Raw genomic sequence first — 24,458 nt, 5'->3', positions numbered from 1 at the left:
ACAGAGGTGGTTGTGGAGAAACGTGCATGTGTGTGCTCCAGGGGTAAAGGTGGGCTGCAGGGGTGCGGAAGGGCAGGTGTGAGCCCTCTGCGGTGGGCTGACCTGTAGGCGGAGGGGCATAGGCTCTAAATGGGACAGAATGGCCTTTGTGTGCTGGCTCTGCACCTCTTACAAACTCAAACCTGGAAAATTACTCAACTGCTCTAAACTTGGGCTCACTCATCCGTAAAATGATGGTAACTGTTAAGGGTTAGTTATGTCCCCCCAAAAAATGTGTGGATGTGGCCTTATCTGGAAATAGTCTTTGCAGATGTAATTAATATGTAAATTAAGGCAGGTCCTACTGGATTAGGGTGCACTTTAAATCCACTGACAGGTGTCCTTATGAGAAGAGGACACATATAGGGACACAGGGGAGCAGAAACAGAGACTGGGGTGATGTGTGCATACGCTGAGGGGCACCAAGGATGGAGGTGACACTGGAAGCTGGAGAAAGCGAGGGCGGACCCTCCCCCAGAGCCCTCAAGGGGGTGTGGCCCTGTGGACTCCTGGATTTGGGACATCTGGCCTCCAGAAGTGTCAGTGAGTAGAGCTCTGTCATTTTAACCACCCAGTCTGGGTACTTTGTTATGCAGCCTGAGAAACTCATACGGTAATAAACCTAGTTGACAGGCTACTTGTGGGGATTAAATGAGGTTATATAAGTAAACGCTTATTAAGTGTTAGATATCATCCCTTTTCTTTCCTCTTGCCAGGGGCTGAGAATATAAATAAACTCAGGAAGGGCTTTCATAGCCCTGCTGTCACCTGAGAACTCAAAGGTGAGAGCTCCTGGGCATCCAGTAATCTGATTTGAAATGTGCAGCCAAATGACACAGAACTGCCACCTGTTTCTGCTGACTTCCTGCACACAGGACAGGTTCTTGGCCGTGGCTGGCGGCTGGTGGCTGGAGGCTTCCTTTGGCCCAGGGCTTGGCCGGCTTGGCAGGAGGAGCTCGGTGATGATCGCAGAGAAGCTCCAGAGCTGACTGTCCTATTCTGCGACGGCACAGAGACACAGGCCAGTCCCCTCCCAGGCCTCCAGGGACATGTCTGTAAGACGAGGCACACCAGCCAGATGACCTCCAAGTCTCCTTCCACCTCTGGCTCCACGGCAGTGTGAGTCCAAGATTTGGGGGTCCAGGAACCCAAAAGTCCAACCCCCAAGGTGGTGGCACCTGACAACTCATGTTATTCCAACAAGAACATCTCAGAGACCATTCGAGTCATCTGTGTTGTGCCAGGTTTTGAGACAAAAGTATCCAACTTATTTGAAGATGCAAACATATCCAAATATAAAAGGTACTAGCGAAAGCAAATTAATGTATCAGGGAGCAATTGTAGTTTCTTATAATTGAGCAGTTAAATAATTTATAACAGTGAAAGACTCCCCAAAAGACAGTTTCTCTCATGAACAAGAGTCATGCAAGTGACGCACTGTTGAACCACTGAAATTCAGACAACAGCCATGTGTTTCCGTAACGGGCATTTCAGCTTCATGGATTTCATTGCTGAAGGGAAAGAGGCCTTATATTGAGCTTTTGTTACAAAATAAAGAAGACACCCAAGTAAGTTGAAGTTTGAGATCCCTTTAAGCTTTGAAAAGATTTAATCAAATATCAGTCTGAGAAGAATGTTATCCTGCATCACACACTGGGAAAAAGATCAAGTACATTCTAAGAATGTTTCTAAAAGTAAAGTATTCAAGAAAGATAAGTTTAACATCTCCTCATACCTCATACATCTTTAGAAGGCACTCAACTCATCTTAAAATGTAATGTAACAGTTGGTGAGTATAAAAACATGTTTTTGCAAATGGCAGGACTTCTTTCTCTCATGGCTAAATAACACATATACATAAATCACATTTTTCTTTGTCCATTCAACCATCGACAGATGCTTAGGTTGTTTCCATATCTTGACTATTGTGAATAAATACTGCAGTGAACATGGGGGTGCGGTCATCTCTTCCATATCCTGATTTCATTTCCTTTGGATAAATACCCAGAAGTGGATCATATGATAATTCTATTTTTAATTTTTTGAGGAACCTCCATACTGTTTTCCATAGTGGTTGCACCAATTCACATTCCCACCAACAGTGCACAAGGGTTCCCTTTCTCCACATCCTCACTGACACTTGTCATCCCTTGTCTTTTTGGTGATGGTCATTCTAACAGGTGTACGATGGTATCTCGCTGTGGTTTCCATTTGCATTTCCCTGAGGAGTAGTGACACAGCATCTTTTCATGCGCCGTGTTGGCAACCACATGGATGGCCCCTGAGGGCATTACGCTCACTGAAATAAGTCGGACAGAGAGAGAGACAAAGACTGCATGGTATCCTTACATGTGGGTTCTTAAAAGAAAGTCAAACTCATAGAAACAGAAACCAGAAGTTGCCAGGGGTCAGGGTTGGGCAAAGTGGGGACAGGTTGGTAAAAAGGTATCAACTTTTAGCTATAAGATGAATAAGGTCTAAGGATCTCATGGAAAACATGGTCATTACAGGCGATAACACTGTACTGAATACTTGAAATTTGCTAAGAGAGTAGAACTTACATGTTCTCACACATAAGAAAAGATAAATATGTGAAATGATGGTTCATTAACTAGCTGGGAGAATCCTTTCACAGTGTATACATGTTTCAAATCACCGTGATGTACACGTCAACTGTCTTATAATCTGATATGTCAATTATACCTCAGTAAAGCTGAGATCTTTTTTTAAAAAATGTTTTTAAAATATGTCTAAATGAAGAAGGATGCTGTTATACTAAGAAAGGTGCTGAGGAGGGTGGTGTGCCTCACAGATTCCAGAGAAAAGAAAATGGGAAGGTGAGCATTTGCCGGCTTGTGTATCAGCAGCTCAGTGATGAGAAGACGTGTCCCAGGGACAAGCACGGCTGTACCCCTCCCATCATCCAGGTCCCTTCTCACTGACATCTGCTCACCTTCTAATCATTAATTCAGTTTCTCAGGTCAAATATAGCAGATATACGTGTCTGTATGCGATTTGGGAATACACTGACATTATGCCTAACAAATTAATCTTGTGTAAATCAGGCTTTGGTAGCCTCAAGTGTCAGAAACCAGCTCAAGCAAGTTTAGGCACAAGAGGAATTTAACAGCCTTTGGAGCCCCAAACAAGCTTGGACAGCCAAATGTTCAGAAAGTCACAGATGCAGCTGGGCCTCAAGGACATGTGAGGCCAGGCCTTGACACCAGCAGGAATCTCCCTGAACTCTGGCTCCGTTCGCTCCCGTTGCAGCTGGCTTCCCTCATTTCCCAGACACAGCTGCACTGCTCTGGTCTTGGGACCCGCAGCCCCCCTGGGACCCGCAGCCTCCATGCTCAGAGCCCGGCTCCTCCCCGCTGTCCAGCAGAAGTCCCAGGAGACCACCCCACAGAGCATCTGTGCTCTTAGTGGGGGCCTACCAATCCCTTTAGAACCATGTGCTTGGACATGGGAGTGGCGGGTGGGGGGCCCAGGGGAGGGGGCTGGTTCTCATCAGGTACCAGAAGTCCATCACACCCTCCAAGGCACAGGTGGCTGGCAGGAGGCACTGCCCAAGGCCCGGTCATCTCCCACGGAGCCGACTAGGGAGGTCACCCATCTTGAGTACTAAGAATTCAGACCTTGGATAAGGAGGAAATGAAACCATCAGGGACCCTTATCACAAAGTCTGTCTGAAACAGCTCTGGGTCTTGCCTGTCGAGTTATGACGTAAATTGGACCGTGTTCTCCCAGTTTCATAGCAGCATCAGAACTGTGAGAAGTCTCACTTTTTTTATTTAGTATCTAAATGACGAGTAAGTAAGCTCACTTGCGGTGTTTATTTTTTTAAAGACAACTTCCTGGGGTCAGAACACACATACCTCTATCTTCTATGCCTTTTTCATCAAGAGGCTTTACACTGAGACCAGCTATTCAGAAACACCGTTCTCTCAACACCTAGCATCTCCCAGGTGTTATGACACATGCTGAGGGTGCAGGGGTCAGAAAGATGGGGCCCCCGTAGGGAGACTTCTCCCTTCATTGGCTGAGGCCCTGGGGGGGCTGGCCTCTCAGAACCTCGTCTTCTTCAGCAAAAGAGCCCAGGTAATTGACACCCCCCGACCCCTTTGTGACAAGGTGATACACAGCCTCCTCCCCACCACTCTAAAACATCCAAGATGGGTTATGTTCTCTTAACTTTTTGATGGTAAGCATGCATTACTCTGATTTATTTTCATTTTGGATATCCAGTTAGGGCAAATGTCATTTACCTTTGGTTTTCCACAATATTCAATTTATAATCATAATTGTTATAAATTCCAGTAATATTTGACATGTGATGGACAGTTTGGGACAGCTTCAGTTACCTCACTAAATGAGTTAATTAACCAACTATATCACGCGTCAGCAATTCTGAACAGAGGCTTATAGTAACAATAACAGGATGAGGACAATTAAGTCTTTGGAAAAGAAGAAAGGAGTGTTTGAAAATAATTTTAAAATATTTTCAAGTTTTTTAACGTGAATAAGGTCACTCGAGTATAAGAAACTCCATATGAGGTGCAATGGGGCAGACTTTGGCCTTGTCGATGTGTTATTTTTTTTAGTCCAAACGTAAGAATAAGTAATCAGTGATGGTCTTCAGGTTTTAAAAGCACTTTTGAACATCGTGGAAATTAAAAGCTGTCATACTTATGTGTTTTGGGAGTGACCAACTCACTTTCTCTTAGAGCCATGAGATTAGTGGGAATTTTGTCTTTCATGGGCTAAGACTGAACACCCAGGAATTCCTTCTAGAAAATTCTACTGCATAAAGGCAGCAGTGATGGGGGATGGGAGTAGAAGGCAGTGAATAGTAGGATTTCCTGCAGACATTTACACCAGGGTAATATCAGCAGGGGTCAAGTTTTTCTTTTCCAAAGAGCAAATGTTTTACAATCTTGAATGTTGTCAACCAAAAATAAATCAGTATGGAAGAATGAGAAATGGCATTCTACCAGAAAACTCAACCAGAACAACCGTAATAATATGGGAATATTATTTCTAGGCCTGTGACACATAATCAAAAGAGGGTACCATGTCATTCTAATAATAGAAATTAAAAAGCCTTGAAAAGCAAAGCCTGTCAGTGTTTGGTTCAGCGAACAGTGAAATTGTTCAGTTCAGCTCAGTGCCAGAAGCAAAAGCAACTTAAAAAAATGAATACCCACATTTGATAATAAATATGCTGAGTATTTAACAATAATTTTACCTAGTTCCTTGTAAGCATGCATCCGTAAGAGGATATAGTATTATTATGCTGCATGCACTCAGAATTAAGATTTTCATAGAAGAAACCTAAGCCAAAAATAACAGAATTATTACATATGTTTAGTGCCTGCTGTGTGTAACTCATATTACTTTTGAAAATGTGATTGTATATCAAAATAACCAGACATAGCTTTAACTGTGGGAATTGATGTTATTTTTAGATTTGCATGTCCAATAATGGTTTTATTATTTCAATCCTGGCCAGTAACCCAGATTTAGAATATTTTCCACTCTCAGAACAGAGCATGTATTGGTATGTGAACTATATCTCAGTAAAGCTATTGGAAAACAAAATAGGGACTACAATCACAGAAAAAGCAGGTACACCTTCAAGCACTATCCCCTAAGCTGTGGCTTGTTATTTGGGTGTCCTCAGTCTAAGCACATGAAGATTCCAGCACAGAATATGAACCTACAGAAACATCACCTTACTCCCAAGACCCTAAGAATAGCTAACATTTATTAAACACTTACTAAACACCATGAAATGTTCCAAACCCTTTCCACACACTCATTGAATTCTCACAATGACACGTAAATGAAAGAGGAAACGAAGGCACAAAGAGTTTGTACAAATTGCCCAAGGTCACCCAGTGAGGGACAGAGCTAGCTAGCATCTGTGCTTAGGCAGTGTGGCTGCCAGTGCAGACGCTTGGTGCCGGCCTAGGTTGGGACAGCCTAAGAACTGGACACCACATGGCCGAGCTTGCTCTGTCATCCAGTCCGAGCCCACCTGGGGGCCTCTTGGTGGACCAGTGGTCACACCCCTACACCACTGGGCACCCTTTTGAAGCACCACATAGGATACCATGGAAAGGCGCTGAACTGGAGTCAAAGTAACGGGCCCTGGAATAAAGTCGCTGCAGGGTGGCCAGGACACCTCCGAGAACTGCCATCACTAACGTCTCACAGCCCTGCAGATGCCAATGACATCATTCTATCCATGGTTGATGCAGGTCAGCGTTCCCTCTAGGGCTGCATTTGGACCAGGGACTCTGGAGGTGGCACGTTGCGAAGCAGGACTGCCGTGCTGGCAAGTGAGCAGGTGCTACACAGCCCTGTCACTGGAGGGCTAAATTCAAGGGCCTCTAGCGGTAGTGGCCGTGACCTCTGTCCCCTAGGGCCACAAGCCTGGAGGATGGAAGCAGTGCCTGCTCCCGCCCTTTCCTGGACCCCGGAGAGGGAGCTCAAGAAGTTGTGTATGCGTCCTTCCCCTCTGGCAGGCCTCCCTAGAGTGGAGTGACTGGACTGACCCACATGGTGCTGTGATGGGTGAAAACGTTGTCTAGAGAAGTCACTTGGCTGGACCCCAAAAGATACACCAATGTTTAGCAATAGGAGAGATCCCTAACCAGCCCTGAGCCCCCTTAAAACCGTAATGTAAAACAGCACAAACCAATCAAAGTGCTGCCTTCTTCCCCCTCTGCTCCAAGCGCCTGCTGCTGCCCCTCGCTGCTGCTTTCTCATTCACATTCAGATCTTTTTGTTAAGATTTATTGATATTTACCTAATTTCAATACCTCCCCCAGGTGATCAAAACATGGCATTACTCCTTCTTCAAAGCTTCTCCGTTGCCGGGAAGGTAGACACACTGTACCTGAAATACCGCTCTATAAAATAAAACATGGTAGATACACAGAATCTGAAATACTGCTCTATGAAATAAAAGGTACAGGAGAGCAATGAAGTAAACGTCCAAAGCCTGAGTTTCTGGCATATATAATGCTTCTGTCATCTTAGCTCTGCTCACAGAAGCTGTCATTGTCACTGCAGAAAGCTGCAAGTATTGTAAGGACAGACACAAAATCAGCTCCCTGGACAGCAGACTTGGGTAAGAGGCACATCTTTTTGCCACTTCTACAGACTGCATTTAAAACACACATACACACACACACACACTCAGACACACACACATACACACACCAACAAAAAGAAAGCCCCCTCTTCTGGATTTACTCTGGATCTTTTGCTCTGAAACTTTAACTTAGCAAAGCTTTTTTCTCTTATATAAAGATTGATTATACCGGTGTAAATACTTAACTTACAAATACTTTTTGGCCATTAAATTAGTCTGTAGTATCTTAACCAAATAGTGAACAAAACAAAATAAAAAAAGAAACTTTAAAAGACGATCATGGTTCCCGTTAGTGCTGTTGCTGCAAAACCAATTCAGTGAAGAAATAATAATTTTTAAAAACATAAGTAACTTGGGGTGATTTTTTGGTTTGATTACATTAGGGATAAAATATAGGATGCCCTGCTTAATTTGAACTTCAGATAGACAACAAATAATATTTCAGTAAAAGTATGTCCCAAATACAGTATACTTTACAAATATTGTCTGAGACCTGCTTATGCTACAAAAAAAAAAAAAAAAAAAAAAAGATTCACTATCTACCTGCAGTCTCAATTTAACTGGGAGGCCTGTATTCTCATTTGCTAAATCTGGAAACCATAGGTTGTTCCTGTGTTTTGTCACAAAATATTCTTGACAGGTAGAAAATATTATTGAGAGCTTTGGAAATTAATACTCATATGTATAAGATACAAAAAGCCCCCAAAAAACTTGTTTTGAACTCAAAATATATTTTTATAAGCCAATAAGACTATACATACAAGTTAGACTTGAGAGCTAACCCAACAATTGTTTCCAAGGTCAATACGGAGATAAAAATGACCTAATTCAAACTGGGAAGAGTTTAATATGGTTACAGAATTAGTGAACAATAAAATAGATTTCTTTTTTTTAAATCTTGAATGCTGGTTTTAAGAAGAGCCAGTCTTCCCTGGTGCATGAGGAGTGCCACACACCTGAGAAGATGGAACGGAATCTAGGGCATCATCACGGCTTCTTGACTCACGCTACACCGTTTCCTTTAGAGAGGGATAGTGCCATGCTCACAATCAGAATAATTTTGACTCTCAAAAGCAACAAGCCTTAAACGTTTAGGGCAAGACAAGGGTTTCCCTACCAGGACTGGGAGAGAGGAGGGGTGGAGGAAGGAGCTTTTGTATTCCAGCGGGGGGAAGATGGTGTGAGGTGAAATTAACTGGGCTTCCAGAGGGAGGCAGCTGGGACAGACTGTTTCTCACACTGGCCACCAGATGGTGGGACAGCCCTGGACAAGTGGCTGCCAGGCCATGGGGGTGGGGGCAAGAATGGTTTTGCCCCACAAATGGAGACTCTGATGAGATGAAATGTTAAAAAGCTAAATTTCCACATCAGGAAGTGATCATATCTCACACAGCCCACAGTCCGTTTACTGTCCCTTTTGAGACTTTCAGAAACGTGCATCAAAGTTGGCATTTACTGATAAGGAAGGGTGGGTGTTGAAAATCTATCAAAAAAAAACAATTGGCTTCTTACGTTTCTCTCAATTTGATTATTTAAAATCATGCTCTGTGTCTACACCAATACATTTGGAGTTCCAATATTATGGGAGAAGTGAGCATCGAATGGTTCCTGTCCAGCTTTCAGTGTTGGTAGACTCGAGGTGATCTGGTCTGTGATGTCTCTGGCATTAGGTCTGAAGACCTGGCTTTGCCCTCCTGGCACCTTGAATTTGCGATGTGGTCTCCACCTCCATTTCCGCAGCTGTAGAGTGAAGGTGCAATACCTACTGCATCAGTCAGGCTCAGAGCCACAGAGAGGGCATTCGATGCGACAGACTTTGCCAAGCAGGTGATGGACCTCAGAAGCCACTCTGCGCTCAGGGAGGCACAAGCTGACAGAGGGAAGGACGGGGGCACAAAGGGGGGAGTGGAGTTAGGGGCCTCACTGGGCTCACTGCCGGCCTCAGCGGCGAGTTAAAGCCTCAGTGATGCCACCTGAGTCTGAGTCAGGGCAATGTGCCCTGTTCGTCCTCTGCCATCCTGCCCAGTGCTTCCCAATGACTGTGCTTGGCCAGAGCAGACCACCTGGGGACACCAGGAAGCACACCCTGTCTGGAGCCTGTAAGAGTCACTCTCAAGTGACACAGAGCCAGACAGGGGACAGGTGAGGAATAGATCCAATAGCAAAAAATGCCAAGGACAGGACCTTGCGTGGCAGGCTGGGATGACCAGAATCCATAGCGCTAAAGCCAGTTGTGCTCAAAAAGCTGAGCTCTGGTGAGCACGGAGCCTTGGGACCTGAAGCGGTGAATGAACTTGCGAGACTTGTAAACAGAACTACTAGATGTGACTAAGCAAGAGGAACGAAAATACGGTGTAGGGACAATCGAACAAGCAAATACCATAATATTTATGTCAGGTAAGGCATTCATCAGTCCAGATGGGCTGTTCTGAGCACAGCAGACACCCTGAATGTGCGCACAAAGGAGGTAAGCGTGGACTTGCTCTGGGGAGGGGTGTCACCCACTGACCCTCACATGCATCCCTGGCCCTGAGACACCTCCGAGTTCACAAGAAGGTGACAAACTACATAAGGGTAAACACAGGTCACAGACGTAGAGTTTGGACAATTAAGTTCAAGAACTTGTTGCAACGATGTTGCTAACCTTTTTTGATATCAGAGGGATTATTAATTATCAATTTGTCCAACTGGACAGTTAACCAAGTTGACTATTTGGAAGTGCTGAAAAGGCTGCATGAAAAAGTTAGACAACCTGAAACTTTTCGCCAACAATTCATGGCTCTTGCATCACGACAATGTACCAGCTCAAACGGCACTGTCTGTGAGGGAGTTTTTAGCCAATAAACAAATAACTGTATGGAACACCCTCCCTACTCACCTGATCTGCCCCCCCCCCCAATGACTTCTTTCTTTACCCAAAGATAAAGGAAATATTGACAGGAAGACACTTTGATGACATTCACGACATCAAGGGTAATACAACGACAGCTCTGATGGCCATTCCAGAAAAAGAGTCCCAAAATTGCTTTGAAGGGTGGACTAGGCATTGGTGTCAATGCATAGCTTCCCAAGGGGAGTACTTTGAAGGTGATAGTAGTGATATTCAGCAATGAGGTATGTAGCATTTTTTCTAGGATGAGTTCAGGAACTTAATTGTCTGACCTCATAAAACACCTCCTTTACAACATATCATTTTCAAGACAGATCAAATATTTCAAAAAATATCCTGCTAAACCCCAGCTACCACTTGAGGCTGGGATGGTGGCAGCCAAACTAATACAGCTGCAAGAAGTCTTAAGGTAACCTTGTCTAATGAGCCGCCTCCAGGCAACACACTAATTTCAGGAGAATGAAATCACACATACTACATTCAAAGGCAGGTACAGTATTGTAATTCCTGATTTTTTTTCTTCGCTTCTTCCGCCAGCTCCCTGACCCCCACTCCGGTCGCTGGTACCAGTCAGAAGCTCACAGCAGCTCACCGCAACTGGCCGCACACGATGGCCACTGGCCACTCATGGCAGCACATGGTAGCCTGTGGCAGCACACAGCACCCCACGGCAGCCCATGCCAACCTCCAGCTGCTCACGGCAGCCCAGCCCAGCTCCAGGGAGAGCTGTTGTTCACAGTCTTAGCTGTAGAGGGTGCAGCTCACTGGCCCATATGGGAATTGAACCGGCCACCTCGGCGTTAGGGACGGTGCTCGAACCACCAGGCCAGCCCCCAATTCCTGGTTTTAAAAGTACCATTTCTTTCCTTCTGTAAAGGAGACCTGCCAACCACGTTTTTCTTAAACTGGCTCTTGGGCAACAAAATGTTGCTTGTCCATTATTTTTGGAGTGAAGAAATTTGGACCCAAAGAAGTTGTGTGACTTGCTGCCCAGGCCCACACAGCCAGTTAAAGGCAAAACACAAATTAGAAACCCACTTCTCCTAGCTCCTAATCCAGTGCTCTTTCTGTTTCGGCCAGTGGTAGTGCCAAGGATGACAAATATGAGTTCACTGATGGCCCAGGAGGTCACAGTGAGGCAACAGCTTGTCCCTTCCAAGTGTCCCTGGAGGGCAGTCAGTCCTGCTGGCCATGGCACCATTCCAGCCTGTGTTGCAAGATGGCTTGAAACACCAATTAAAATTGCAACATACTGGACTTTGAATGAAAACTTTGAGAGGCCAGACTTTGGACATCTCTGGTTCTCGTTTTGGAAAAAAAGCATGTGATGTTTCAGGTTCTACGTGTCAAGTGCATTTAGTTTGTCTTTCACCTGCCTCGTGCTCCAGGCCCTCCTAGATCATGTGGCACACTTGTCCCAGCACATACCCCACTCCACCATCTTCTTTTGTGCACATCCTCCACCCCACCTGCACTGGCTATTTGCAGCGTTGTATGTCCTGTAACAAATGGTTCCAACACAGGAGCACTGGATAAATATCTGCTCAATAACTGAGTGGAAGATCATGACCAATTATCGTATTTTCTAGAGCTTGACAGTTCCTATAGCTGCACAGGTAATGTGTCACGTGGTCTCTTTCGCTGATCTATTCCATCAGACAGGCAGTACGTGAATCGGAGAGAAATCAGATCCATAGTCTTTACTACAGAATCCTAATAAACTAAGAGCTGACAAGTTGAATTCCTACAACACCTGTTGGAAGATGATTTAGAGGCTTGCTATTATCATACAATAATATGAAGTTATGTTAACATGCCCTTTCATATCTCGTTTTCAATGTATAAAGATTTTATTAAGAGCGATTTATTTCCAATGTTGTTTCCAAATAGGAGAATGAAAAGACAAAGCCTGTGAGCATTAGCACGAATGCAGACTTCATGGGACCTGTCGGTGAAGTTGAGGTACCGCCAGAGAAGTCAGTGTGTCTCAACCTAGGCGTTCCCTGCAAGCCGACCCTGGGACAAGCCGCAGAACAGCTGATGTCGGAGGTGACACAGAGAAGGGAGGAGAGGCAGCGAAGTTCGAGTGCATTAGGGACGTGGTCACAGCAGCTGGGGCCCAGTTTGGCAGGGGACTGCAGAGAGGGTGTAGAGCATGCCTCCTCACTGTCCCTGGAGAGGGAGGAAGCCAAGCTATTTGCCCACCGACTCCTGCGCTCTTGATGGAGTCGCTCCTAGGACCCTCCCCACCGTGGTCCCAGCCATGGTCCCAGGCAGAGCCAGATAAGCCCTCAGGCAGAGACGCAGCAAGCCAAGCGTTCCAGCCAGAACTGAGCCAAAGTGGCTTCCTGGGTAGGCTGGGAGGACACAGGTGGGGCATTAAGTACCCGCTCTGCCCCAGCTAGGGTTGGGGACCCAGAGCATCTACACAAACGTAGGTGTCATGGAGAACTCCTGACAGGCAAGTATGAGCTGCAGAAAGCTCTAGCCAATAGTTAGCCGAGCCACAAAGGCTCGCTCCTGCCAGCGTCTGCGCTAGAGACTGCAAAGCATGCTGGCCCGCCACAAGTAAAGAGAAGAGCGGGAAAGGCAACCTCACTGGGGAAGCGACGCTCCAAGACAAAGATGGGGAGACACTTGTTCTGCCAGTCTCCAGGGCCAGCTCCACCCTGAGCCACCACCCACTCCCCTTCCTTTTCTTCACAATGTCCTGACTCGACTTCTATGCCCGGAAATCAACATGGTCAAAATTGTGCAGTGACAGGAAGTGTTCATGAGGTTTTTAAAGAGCTAACAGAAAGCCTCCTCCATCACTGGCTTGAGAGGTGGTGTTAATGAGGAGGTGAGCACTAGATGTGAAGACTTGTCATTTTTAATCATCGGTCACAAACTCAAAACAGAGCTTTGGGCAAAAACATCTAACACTGCATCCATTGCGAATGTCTTCTCCCCATTAAAGACTGAGAATCTGAAGTCAGTTGGCCACTAGTGACCTTCGGGGAGGAGCTGTTTGACAGCCACCTACATAGGCACCTGCCGTGGAGAAGGTGCCCCAGGGAGGACTGGCTTGATGGCAACTTTAGGCTGTGCTCCCATCTTGGTGCTGACTCATCTGCATGGGGACTGCCAAACGCGGGGCATTTTCAACTTGGAATGGTCAGAGCCTGATGCAGCCACTGGTGGCCCAAACCGACCACATGGAGGAGATTTAACAACGTAGAGGGCGGATGGGGGTTACTCTGGGTTCCTTCTGCTCTCGCCTTGTAGCTGTGTTCTGTCATAGCTGACGTGTGTTTCACTTGCTCCACCTGCTTACCTGCCCTGCTCTCACCTCACCTGGTTTTTCTAGGGATACCTGCAGCATGCCCAGGGTGCCCATTCTGTGTATTCTGAACAGAAGTGATGAAGAGATGGCCCATTAGCTGTTCTCCTCTAGGAAGTAACCCCCACCGACTCTGACCCAGGGTCACCAGTGGAACGGAGTAATTGCCAGCTCACTACCTGGTGTTCAAATAAGCATGACGTCAGACGCTTCCCTCTTGCTTGTCCTCTGTTCTTGGACTTTTCCAGGAAAGGTGACTGTGACACAGGCGGCCTCGCATCCACCCCCCAAATAGCTAATGCTGACCTCTTCTGGTCTGTGTCACAGGTTTCATACCTATTAGTCATTTTGTTATCATGTGTCTTCTGATGCTGGAGATTCATGGTCATTAAAAAAACTAGGTCCCAGGTTGCTATTCTAGCTTGCATGATTTTGGAGGTTTTCCCAAAGGGCTTTCTAGCATATTTTCTCAAAAGACATCTCAGCCAATTATTTCTTGATAGCTACAGGTGAGGAGTTCATGTCCTAGGAAATTATAATATTTGGATGGCATCCTATGCAAAACCATAATGTAGATCTTGTTGATTATGTAATGGTTTGGCTATCCTTAAGACCAGCCCTTAAAAGCAGGCACCCTTGGTATTCAGTGTGCCATCCTTCTTGTCTCCTGCCCACACAAGAATCACAGGCAGCTTAAGCAGAGCTGAGCGAGGCAAAGTGCTGCTTCATTCAGCCTTTACGCTCCAAGGGAAAGTGGTTACGAGAATGTGGGTCTCATCTCACTACCGAGCGCTACCACCATCCGGAGCGATCTGATGCACACATGAGAAAGGCAAGTGCCAAGAGACGCGCGAAAGCTGACTCTCACTAGTAAACTCTTCTGCAATCCTTCCCTGTCCGCCGCTTAGACAGAAGGTGCATGGATTTGAACAGCTCCTTGCACTCCAGCCCTGGCGAGGACAGCCGTTACCTAACTGGCATGTACCAACAGCTGAGCTGTCCTGGGAAGGTTTTGGCTCAGGAAGGAGTATGTGAGCTCATTGCTAGGGACAGAGTTTAAAAACCAACAAACAGGTCGGGGGAGTGACACACAGGTGACCATGTTTTGCAAATAAACAGAGTTAAGTAAATCTCCCTGCCGGGAGAGAGGCCCTTTAGTTTGAAAGGTTTGGACTCTGAAAGTGTGTCTGCAACGTGTTTCACCACATTGTTGTGTTCAAGGTATTATTTGATGATTGGGAAAGCAAGAAGTGCTAGCAGCCCCCGCTTACCTTTGTGGGACTGAGAAAAGCCCAAATTGTGTCTTCTTCGGTTTAGGAAACAATTGCTCCTGCTGGGGACCAGCTCCCATCTCAGCAAGACCCAGGTGGCAGTGAGGGGAATAGGCACGTGGCCCGGCCCCATGCACACTCGTCCCCCCCCCCCCACCTATGAACTCCTGCCTGCCCGCCTACTCCGCCAGGACGGGAGCAACAGTCAGGATAGATGAGGAAACAGACATATTTTGCATAGGAATTGCATATATGCCAACTCTTCCCCTAAATAAGCATATGCCTAAGACCTGATGAAACAGGACAGGTTAATACTAACCAGCTATGGGTTCAAGGTTACCTTACAGTTTATTGAGCATGAGCAGGAAAAACCAACGCTCTAAACTGTGTGTGTTCTAACCTAGGAAAGCTTCCTTTATCCTGCAGAACCGGCACTGGTCTGACTTAACTCACCCAAGTCCCTTCTGGCTACTCCCAAATAGTCATTAAAGTTAAAAAAATGCCAACCTCTGTGTAGACCTTGCGGTCCCCTCGACCCAGCCTCACCACACTCGTTTCCGGCCATGCTGATGCTTAGGCTGAGGGGCCATCTGCATCAGAGACAGCCGACCTTCCCCGAAGGAAGGTTTCCGTCCCCCGATCCCAAGCCTGCTGACGTGCCCCACACGAAGGGGGGCTCCGCGAGTTAGCTCACGCCCACTTGCTGACCTGGCCCCACTTCAGCAAGGCCAGGAGTTACTAGGAAGATGGTTCCTTTGGGTTTCTCCTGCTGGGAGGCAGACTACTGCCCTCATAGAATGGCACTTGTTTGTGAGGCAAGGCATGTGATACCAACACATATTGTAAATGGAAAATTTATAACTTGAGCTTGCGATGGGTGACAGCAAGTCAATAGTCTAGATTCAGCGGGATAAATTATACTGGTGGTCTGTCGATCCATCTCTACTTAAACCAGTCGACAGATGAACTGTCTCACTCTCCTCTGAAATACACAAAAACCGACGCCCACGACACTTAAATGTCTGCCTCCTAGAATGCACCACGCCCATCAGGTGAGTGTATGTTTATCACTCATATTTGTTCCCAGTCTGCTTATTTTACCTATACCTGTAATTGCATTTACACTGTTTCATTGACTATTACCTAAGTTAACAAAAACTATGGTGCAAAGGGACAGATATTCCAATAAAGACGGCAAAGGCTAAGTTGAAAGCTGTGATAAAGGGGTTGTTAAAAGGACTGCTTAGGTGTGGACACAACCACTATAAGAGATCAGGTGGAAAATTCTAAAACTCTAGGAATGCTGGAAGCTTCTCTAGGTTCGATTTCCACCTTGAAGTAGGAGAAAGAGAAATTTTAAATGATGCCTTACTGATGCGGTCAGTGGGCCCACACCCAAAGAAAAGCTCTTGACAAATGAAAGGACATTGAATGAACTTACAGTAGGTTAAAATAAGATGACGATTTCTCCACTTTACCTGACTTTGAGTAATCACCATCCAACCATACCATGAAGGGGGCTTCTACTACATTCTAGAAACAGGGAGATGGGACAGCCAGCCTGAAATCAGAAAGGAAAGGGAAATCCTGTCAGCATTATGGACTGAATTGTCATAAAGACGTAAGGCATCAGACCCGGTTTATTTTCCTCCTGTGTGACTCAGCACAGTGACAAGAATGGTGTATCTGTGACGGGACGGAGGGAGCTTTAAACTGAGGGGAGTGCAGGTGAAGACGACATATGAGAAGAGCTTCATAAGGAGAGAAATGAAAGAGTTCTGGAATCCGGTTTGAACTGGAAGAGGAAAGGGAACCAGCCAAGAAAGGATATAGTGCTCAGCCGTGATGATTCGGAAAAATAAATCTACTCTGTGGTTTCCCTAAAAGCATTGTTTTCTCCAATACATGAAAGCTTCAGCCAAAACCAGAGAGTCGCTCTAAATAGTGTGTGGTAGGAATTCTGCAAGTTTTTCAGTGTCCAGGGGGAATCAGTGACCAAGCTCATACCAGAGGAAAGAAGCAAATGCTTCCTCTGGTTATTGTGAGGCCTCAGTAGTGAGCCTCGAATGCTGAAATAATTACCATTTTCTCAGGAGGACTGTGTCACTTGGGACCTTCCCCCACCCCATACCCCACCCCATCCCCACCCTGCCTCGAAATCAATGGGGTACCAGGCCTCCTGCCAAGTAAACTTCACCAGCTTGGAACAGTCTACAGAGTTTGCTGAAGTCACAAGATAATACAGCTAGGCAGAGATAAGAGCGACGTAGCAGAAATTCATCAAACTCAGGTCCAAGAGCACAGAACTTCCCTGACCTTCGGGCCCTGCCCTCCATCTGTTTTGCTACTGATAACCTTCCACCTTCTCTCACCCTCGCTGTCTTGGACAGGCTCCCAGATCCAGGCACTAACGGAGCCTTCCATGGCACTTCACCAGCCAACAGGATCTGAGAACATCAGAATATTAGAGCTTTGGCAGACAACATCTTTCTCTGCCGCCTGCCAGGCTGAGAAACTGCTGGTTTAAACACACCTGGACTCCAGCGCATGAAACTCAGTCAGCATCCTGGCGGCAGCCCTTAGCCTCACTGCTCTTCAACGGTCACGCAGCACTCACTGAGCGCCTTCGGCACAGCCGTGGACTTGGTGCCAAGAGTGACGTCAAAGTAAAAATAATCTGATGATGATGGGAATAGAGAATAGAAACAGAGAGGGGAGGTGGGAGACCAACTAATGGACTTTGGTCATTTATTAGTTTAGATATTCAGTCAACAAACACCTCCTACGTCCAGGAATTGGACAAAGCTCTAAGGATACAGTTATTTCCAGCACTGCCTCATGGCTCCAAGAATATTAAATCAGGCCACTTGAATGGCTCCTTAAATCGTGAGGACCGGAGGTGGGATTTCTGTGGGCGCCCATTTTGCATTGGTTATCCGGAGGAGCTAAGCTGTAGAAACAGCGAGTTTGTTTCACTTGCTTCCTTTCTTCTTTAAAGGAGATGGCGATACGATAGAGCCAACTTCAACCTGGTCTTAGAGACTCCAAACTCTCCCAAATGCCAAGAGACCACCTGTGGGGTCAGAAGGATCCACTGCCCATCCACCGCCCTTAGAACAACGACCCTTTAGGTCGGAAGTGCCACTTCCAAACTTCACGTGGCTTTGGTTCATACTGACTCTCACGACATACCGGGTTCTTTGTGTCGTCAGCCTCGGGAGGAAGAAGTGGCATGATCGGGGGATACTCAGCCTGAGAGAAGAGTAGAGACAAGCAGGAAAACAAGCTATTTCTCCAGGTTTAGGACTTGCCCTGGCGGATGCATCGTTCCCACCCACAACTTGGCGTTTGCTTTGTATCTTGATAGAAATGTTCACAGTGGGCAATCAAAAACAAGTAAGACGCTGGTTTATGGCTCACAATTTCATGAGTTTGCGATCGCTCCAATTCTCAAAGCATTTGCTGACTGACTGCCAAGTATGTTTCCTGATAGAACCCTCTCACCACCACCGTCCATCACTATGGGAACACCCTGGCCACTTCCCTATTGCTTCTGAGACTGACGTCCAGGCTTCCTGCATAAAACGTCTTCCTGCACGGCTGCCCCTCCCTGGTCTGCCCTGCCTCTGAGCAGCTGACGGGGCAGATATACTCATAGAAGCCCAGCCCCGTGGATGCCATTCTGTCTTCACTTCCGGGCGCACCCCTCCCAGGCACACGGGACCACCTCATCTCTCTCACCTCACAGGACAGCTGGCCATTGCTAATGCTGATGGCACAGGAGGGGACGCTCATCTTTCAAGGGTGACTATTATCCAAGTACCAGAGCTCCCCGCCCTGATAAGGAGCCAAAGCCAGTGGCTCCTCGGATAAGGTGACAGAGCAAACACACATGTCGTCAGAGAAGAGCAGAACGAGTTTGGAGACGGGGTGGCCCAGCCTCACAGAGATTCTGGTACCCGGACATGACACGGCTATTATCTGTAACTATCGCAGTTACAGCTAGTTTGGCTCACATTTCACACACCAAGTACCTCACCCTGATTTAAAGCAGCCTCTTGTCTATGACAGCCGGCCAGGGAAGTGCAAACATTCACTGCCAAGCAGAAGAGGGCAAGCCTGCTGGTCACTTTGTTTCAGTCCCCACAATAACCCTAAGAGCCACGGTCCCCTCACAACCATGGGGCAGGGATAACTACAAACGGAGGTCTGAGTACTTAATGTTATAAATCTGCTCAATAACATGCATCCTCCTCCTCGCTTGACAAATGGCCGAAAGGCTAGGTTTGAGTTCAGGATCTTAGATTCCTCCAAGTCCTGTGGCAGAAGTGGTGATACCAGGAGAAGCAGCCCTCAGCCCTGCCTTCCCTTCTTGGTGCCAGCTCCACGCTGTTCTGCAAAGGACCCCGACTGCATGCACGTGGACCCCGCTGGGGCTCCCAACTGCTCACCTGAGTTGTCCACATTCCCTGACCACCACCACCCCTGGCCACCATTCGGGCCCAGACCACAAGGGCAGGCTGGGTCCATTGCACAGGTCCTCTGAGGTCAGGGTAACTGGAGCGTCACTTGGAAGAGGGGACACAGGCTGAGCTGGGTGTGTCTCCTCTGCCCCCAGACCCCTTGCCCCATGTGGAGGGGCATAGCCAGGGGTTCAGAGAGGGACAGGGACCTTCCTGGCGAGGGCACGCGCAGCACTGCTCATGAGTTATGTAAATACAAAAGGAAGCTTCGGAAAGACCAAGGAAGTGCCTCCAAGTTACGCACCTAGCAGGTGCAGAGCCAGCTTTCCGTCTGAGGTCTCTGGGACTAAGCCGTCCGCTGTCTTCGATCCTGACTTAGTACTTAATACTGCAGATGTCGTCCCGAAAGAGAGGGTGGTTTTCATTTTATCCATGCTTCATAATTTCAAAGACGCCTGCCTCACCTTTATTTAAAACCAGGACTTTTTCAGATTTAGGGTTTCCGACTAAGTCTCCTCCACTTCGGGGGCAAGGAGAGGTTTTTAAAATAAATCAAAGACTTGAAAGCTATGAAAAATATCAATGACAACTCACAATTTAGTTTCAACTCAAAACCTTGAATGCTTCCTATGAGTGAGGCTATGTGCTGAAGCCTTTTACTGACAGAATCTAATATTTAATATGTTGAAAGAAATTTTTTAAAAAATCAGGCAGCCTGGCATTAAAATTGAGTGCACAGCATGAACTTCACTCTACATACCCCGTCCATATTGCAAAATCACATTTGGAACTCATACTGCGGCCAAAGCACGGATGTGAGGAGAGGTGTGCCAGGGAGGAGAGACGCAGCACATCACAATCGTGGTCTTTACGTGCTTGCTACTGTTACACCGTAAGAGGATTTCAAAAAAATACCTTTCCGCTGTCCTTCACCATTTTTTATCATGAATTCAAATATTTGCAAAGGGATCATGTAGGCCTATTTTCAATATTGACATTTCAAAAAGAAAGCTGAAACATCGCTTTTAATATGCTCAGTAGAATTTAAATATCAGAGCAATTTGCTGTCATAATTACCCTTTCGTCAAAAAGGCTTAGTCACGCGACAGAAATTTCACATTGTCCCTTTGTTCTTGACCTCATATTTCCATTTCTTCTCCCCAGAATTTTATCCTAATGAAAACTACTCTTACGGCTGCAAGTCTTGGTCACCCTATCATACTTCTCTGCAGTAGAAATACGTATGTATATACCAGTCAGATAAAATTTTATTTTGATTTTCTGTGGACCCAGGAGAAAAAGAAATTCATACTATTATCTCTCTGACCGTCCTCTTCCAGGACCATCCCTCCGGAAGGAGACACACTTTCAAGATAGTGAAGGCCTCAGCGAAGAGAAATCATGAAATTTGTCCTCACCCCACTGCCCAGTCCATCCCAAACAGGCCTAATTGCCCTATTCCTAGGCCATGCTTTGCTGTCACCAGAGATCCACGTCAGAACAAGCAAGCACAGAGCCCAGTTTGAGGTTCCAATACCTTGACGAAAGAAGAGTCTCAATGAAAGAAAGCTTCCTAGACCCAGTATTTCCAACCAAACTTTGTTTGATGGAAGTTTTCACACCCTGGGGCAATGCACAATATTAAAATATAGGATGCGTGAGAAAAATGCCTCTTTTCTGATCATATCAGTTGTGAGTTAAAAGGGGAGTTAGGAAGAGCCAGCGTGACCACTGGCCCATTGCCGTACAGACTGATTTTAGGAAACCATGTGCAATGAGTTGTGTTCCCCCAAAAGATATGAAGTCCCAACCGCCAGCACCTCAGAATCTGACTTTATTTGGAAATGCATCACTGAAGATGGAATTAGTTAAGATGAGGTCATACTGGGACCCCTGATCCAATGTGAGTGGTGTCCTTCCAGAGGCAGAGAACAGAGGGATGCAGCTGCATGCCAAGGACCGCCAGGGACTGACAGCTACCACCAGAAGCTGGCAGAGACAAGGGAGGACGCCATCCCGAACCTCAGAGGGAGCGTGGCCCTGCTCTCACCTTGGGTTTGGACTTTGAGCTCCAGAACTGTGAGATAAAAATTGCTGTCTTAAGCCACCAACTTTGTGGTACTTCGCTATGGCAGGCTTGGAATACTATTAATTCCAAGTCGCAATTGGGGGTCTCAAAACTGATTCCCCTAACACCACGTGCGTCTGCAGACCCCATGGGAAGTCTTCCCTTCATAAGAGAATCAGCTTTCAGAACTCCCACTGGATGTTGCCTACACAACTCCTGAGGGAAGGCAGATGGAGCCTGTTCCAAAAAGAGCAGTTACCAGGCACGCAGAGGCGGGGAGGGGAGAGCAGTTACCATGGATGCAGAGGCAGGGAGGGGAGGATGCTGCATCCCATCCAGCCTGGGCTTGGTCCCAGGAGCAAGGCTGCTCAGCTCCCAGCGAACTCTCCTGCCCACCAGAAGTTAAGAACCATGAACAGGGAGAAACGATAGCTTCAGCTTTGTGAAGACTTTAGCTCTCCTAACAGAGCAGCAGAGAAAAAAGGATGAAATCTGTCTTCTTACTTGAGATCCTGGCTGCACAAAGTCAGTTAAAAATATGATATAAACCACGTCTTTCTCCCCTCTACATTGTTCCCAAAACAAATGAAGAAAAATTGACAAAGCAGCATATTGCAGAGTCAGTGAGGAAAGTGTCAAAGTACAACTGTTAGTTATGGTTCCTAAAAACTAACGGATGTAATTGGCCTGCTTCTTAAAAATCATTTATAAGCCAATCCTTTCAACAGTCTCTAGGATATGATGCACACACTTCATTTCAAAGCTGATTTAGGAGCAATGTTTTGAAAAGGACTAAAATTGTAAGCTTTATAGCTTACAAGTGTTAGAACTTATCAACTCCAGATTATAGCTCTTTGGTCTTCTGTCTTGAATGCTTTATTCCAAGAGCATATCCTTAGCCATGTAAAGGAGGAGGGGAGTGGAAGTGAGGTGAACACAGAGGAAGGCGAGAGGAGGCAGCAGAGAAACCGGAAGTGGCCCAGCTCTGGGCCTGGTCAGATTCCTTCCCAACGTTGTGGGCCTGGCGGGAAGCTGATGGTTAGGAAACACCTTCTGTGGGATCCAAGTACTCCATACATGCTTTGCAGCTTCCTCGTATACCACCAGTGACAGGGACTTGTGCAAACACTTGCCTCCGTTATGAGACAGGAGCTCCCCAAAGCATCTGTTCTCTGTGTGTCCTTCCGAGCTCCTAGCATAGGCCTGCCCCAGCAGCTCAGCAAATAAGCATGTAACCTGCATAGATTATTGGTCAAAGGAAATGTACTTGGGAGTCACACCGAGTTAAGCTGTACTGTGTTTCCCCGAAAATAAGACCTAGCGGACCATCAGCTCTGATGCATCTTTTGGAGCAAAAATTAATATAAGACCTGGTCTTATTTTACAATATTAATTTTTGCTCCAAAAGACGCATTAGAGCTGATGGTCCGGCTAGGTCTTATTTTTGGGGAAACATGGTAATCCTAGCTCTGCTACTGCAAAATTGGAGTTCGGCAATAATTCTGAAGACAAAACGAAGATTCCTGTAAACCTTGAGACAGTGTCTGGCACCCAATAAATACTCAAAAATGTCACTTAATACAAATGATAGCAATATTACATATGAACACAATAACCACATACAATTTAACTATGATACATTAAATTGTATTCATCTGAATTTTCATTGACACTGAGAGTAATAAGAGATTAATAAAATTACCATGACAATCTCTAGTATTAATGATCTCTAGTTCTTAGTTTAGTGAACTAATTTCACAACTAAACTTTTTCTAGATATAAATAAATGGTAAACTTACACACAAAAGTATCCCACCTGGCATAGTTTTAAACTTGAATATACTCAAGAAAACTTTTTCAAGCACTTTCCAAGCTTTGCCTCTCTACCATGGAGACATCGTATGCTCTCATTAGCAATGGTTGACAGAAGTATGTTTTTATGTTACAGAAGAATCTGGTAGTAAGGACTGATGTCTTGTTGTAATGCGCCCCTTTGGTTAGACTGCTTAGTTTGCAGATGCACACTTCACAATGATGCTGAAAAACACGCCTTGAGCAGTTAACCAACTGCTCTCCCATCCCAGAGGAAAAACTGAGGAAGTTCACATGGAAATCCTTGTGGTACAACCATGAAAAGGCAGGATGAAGGTCTTACAGTAATTTTTAGTTCGCTTCTGCACTCTCATGAACAAACAGTCGTGACAGCATGTAGTGTATACCAGCGCCGCTGACCTGTCATGTCGGTGGGCATCCCAAACTCGGGTGAGTTCCAGAGCACTTCCAGTCTATCACAAAAGGCGTGATTTCACCCCAGGGATATGTTTATCAAAATTTGAATAAAGGATTCCTCTGCAAGGTACCTTCCCATGTGATAGAGCCACTTTTCCCCACCCCTGACGTTCGCTGTAACTTTCAGTGACAAAAAAAGACAAAGGGTGATACATGTCAATGGTCATGAAAATTCATACTCTGTAATAATTTTAAAAATGCCTTTCCAGTGTGTCCGGGTTATTTCTGAAGAACTCCATTGCTGGCCAGTCAGCTAGCATGCCAATGGAAACTTGCACAATCGTAGCTAACTACAAAGGACTTGGAATCCACAAACCCATCCCCCAGCTTCCACATGAGCCACAGAGCACATGGGGCAGAGACGATAAGCACAGTGAGTCTGTGCTCCAGAGCCACAGGACGGCCCCGCACGGCTCACCACCAGCGGCCAGTTTCTTCAAAAACCAGATTCCAAAGGTCTCCCAATCTCTTTCACATTTTTCTGTGTTTACAGATTAGGAAATCCACACTTCTTTCCAAGTGTACATGGACAGTTTTCCCCTACGAATGAGGAATTTTTATGACTTTAGAACCTACATAACTGAGAATTTCTTTGGGAAAATATTTTGAAGCTGAGAGAAGAGACAGTTGTAATGTCCTCTCCTGGGTCGCGGTTGGTTGTTTTGTTGCTGGCGCTTTTTAATCAAAGAAGAGGAGTCTCTTTTCTAGGTCCTATAGGCCACTTTCCCTTTTTTTATCCACTTCGGGTAGGACAATTATTAGAAACCTTTATGCTGTCATGTCTGGGCCTTTCTTAATTTCCTTGAGAAAGAAATTTACATTGCAGACCTGTGACACTGCGTTATTTTCTGGATATCCCCTGCCTCACGTCATATAGACTACACGGGCCTGAATGATTAGCCCATTAAATGACTGCGAAATAATTAGACATTTTAAATGCTAAAGATAATTATA

At 46.0% G+C, this 24,458-nt stretch overlaps 1 long non-coding RNA gene across 2 annotated transcripts in view; it reads right to left on the bottom strand.

Annotated features, from left to right (window-relative positions):
* The window catches only part of LOC141573123 (uncharacterized), a 44,762-nt gene extending 24,945 nt beyond the window's left edge, over window positions 1–19,817 (bottom strand). The window contains exons 1-2 of one of the 2 annotated variants that reach the window (XR_012498694.1): window positions 17,877–19,817; window positions 16,163–16,245 (exon numbers count right to left, since the gene is read on the bottom strand). This is a non-coding gene — a long non-coding RNA (uncharacterized LOC141573123). Of the gene's footprint in view, window positions 1–16,162; window positions 16,246–17,217; window positions 17,357–17,876 lie in introns of those variants that run through there. The other variant, XR_012498693.1, reaches the window with a different exon arrangement.
* Between the last annotated feature and the right edge of the window lie 4,641 nt (window positions 19,818–24,458).

This window comes from Rhinolophus sinicus, linkage group LG09 (assembly GCF_036562045.2).
Source record: "Rhinolophus sinicus isolate RSC01 linkage group LG09, ASM3656204v1, whole genome shotgun sequence".
Taxonomy (NCBI): Eukaryota; Metazoa; Chordata; class Mammalia; order Chiroptera; family Rhinolophidae; genus Rhinolophus; species Rhinolophus sinicus.
The sequence above is the reverse complement of the archived record's forward strand: the minus strand, read 5'-3'. Positions and strand labels throughout refer to the sequence as shown.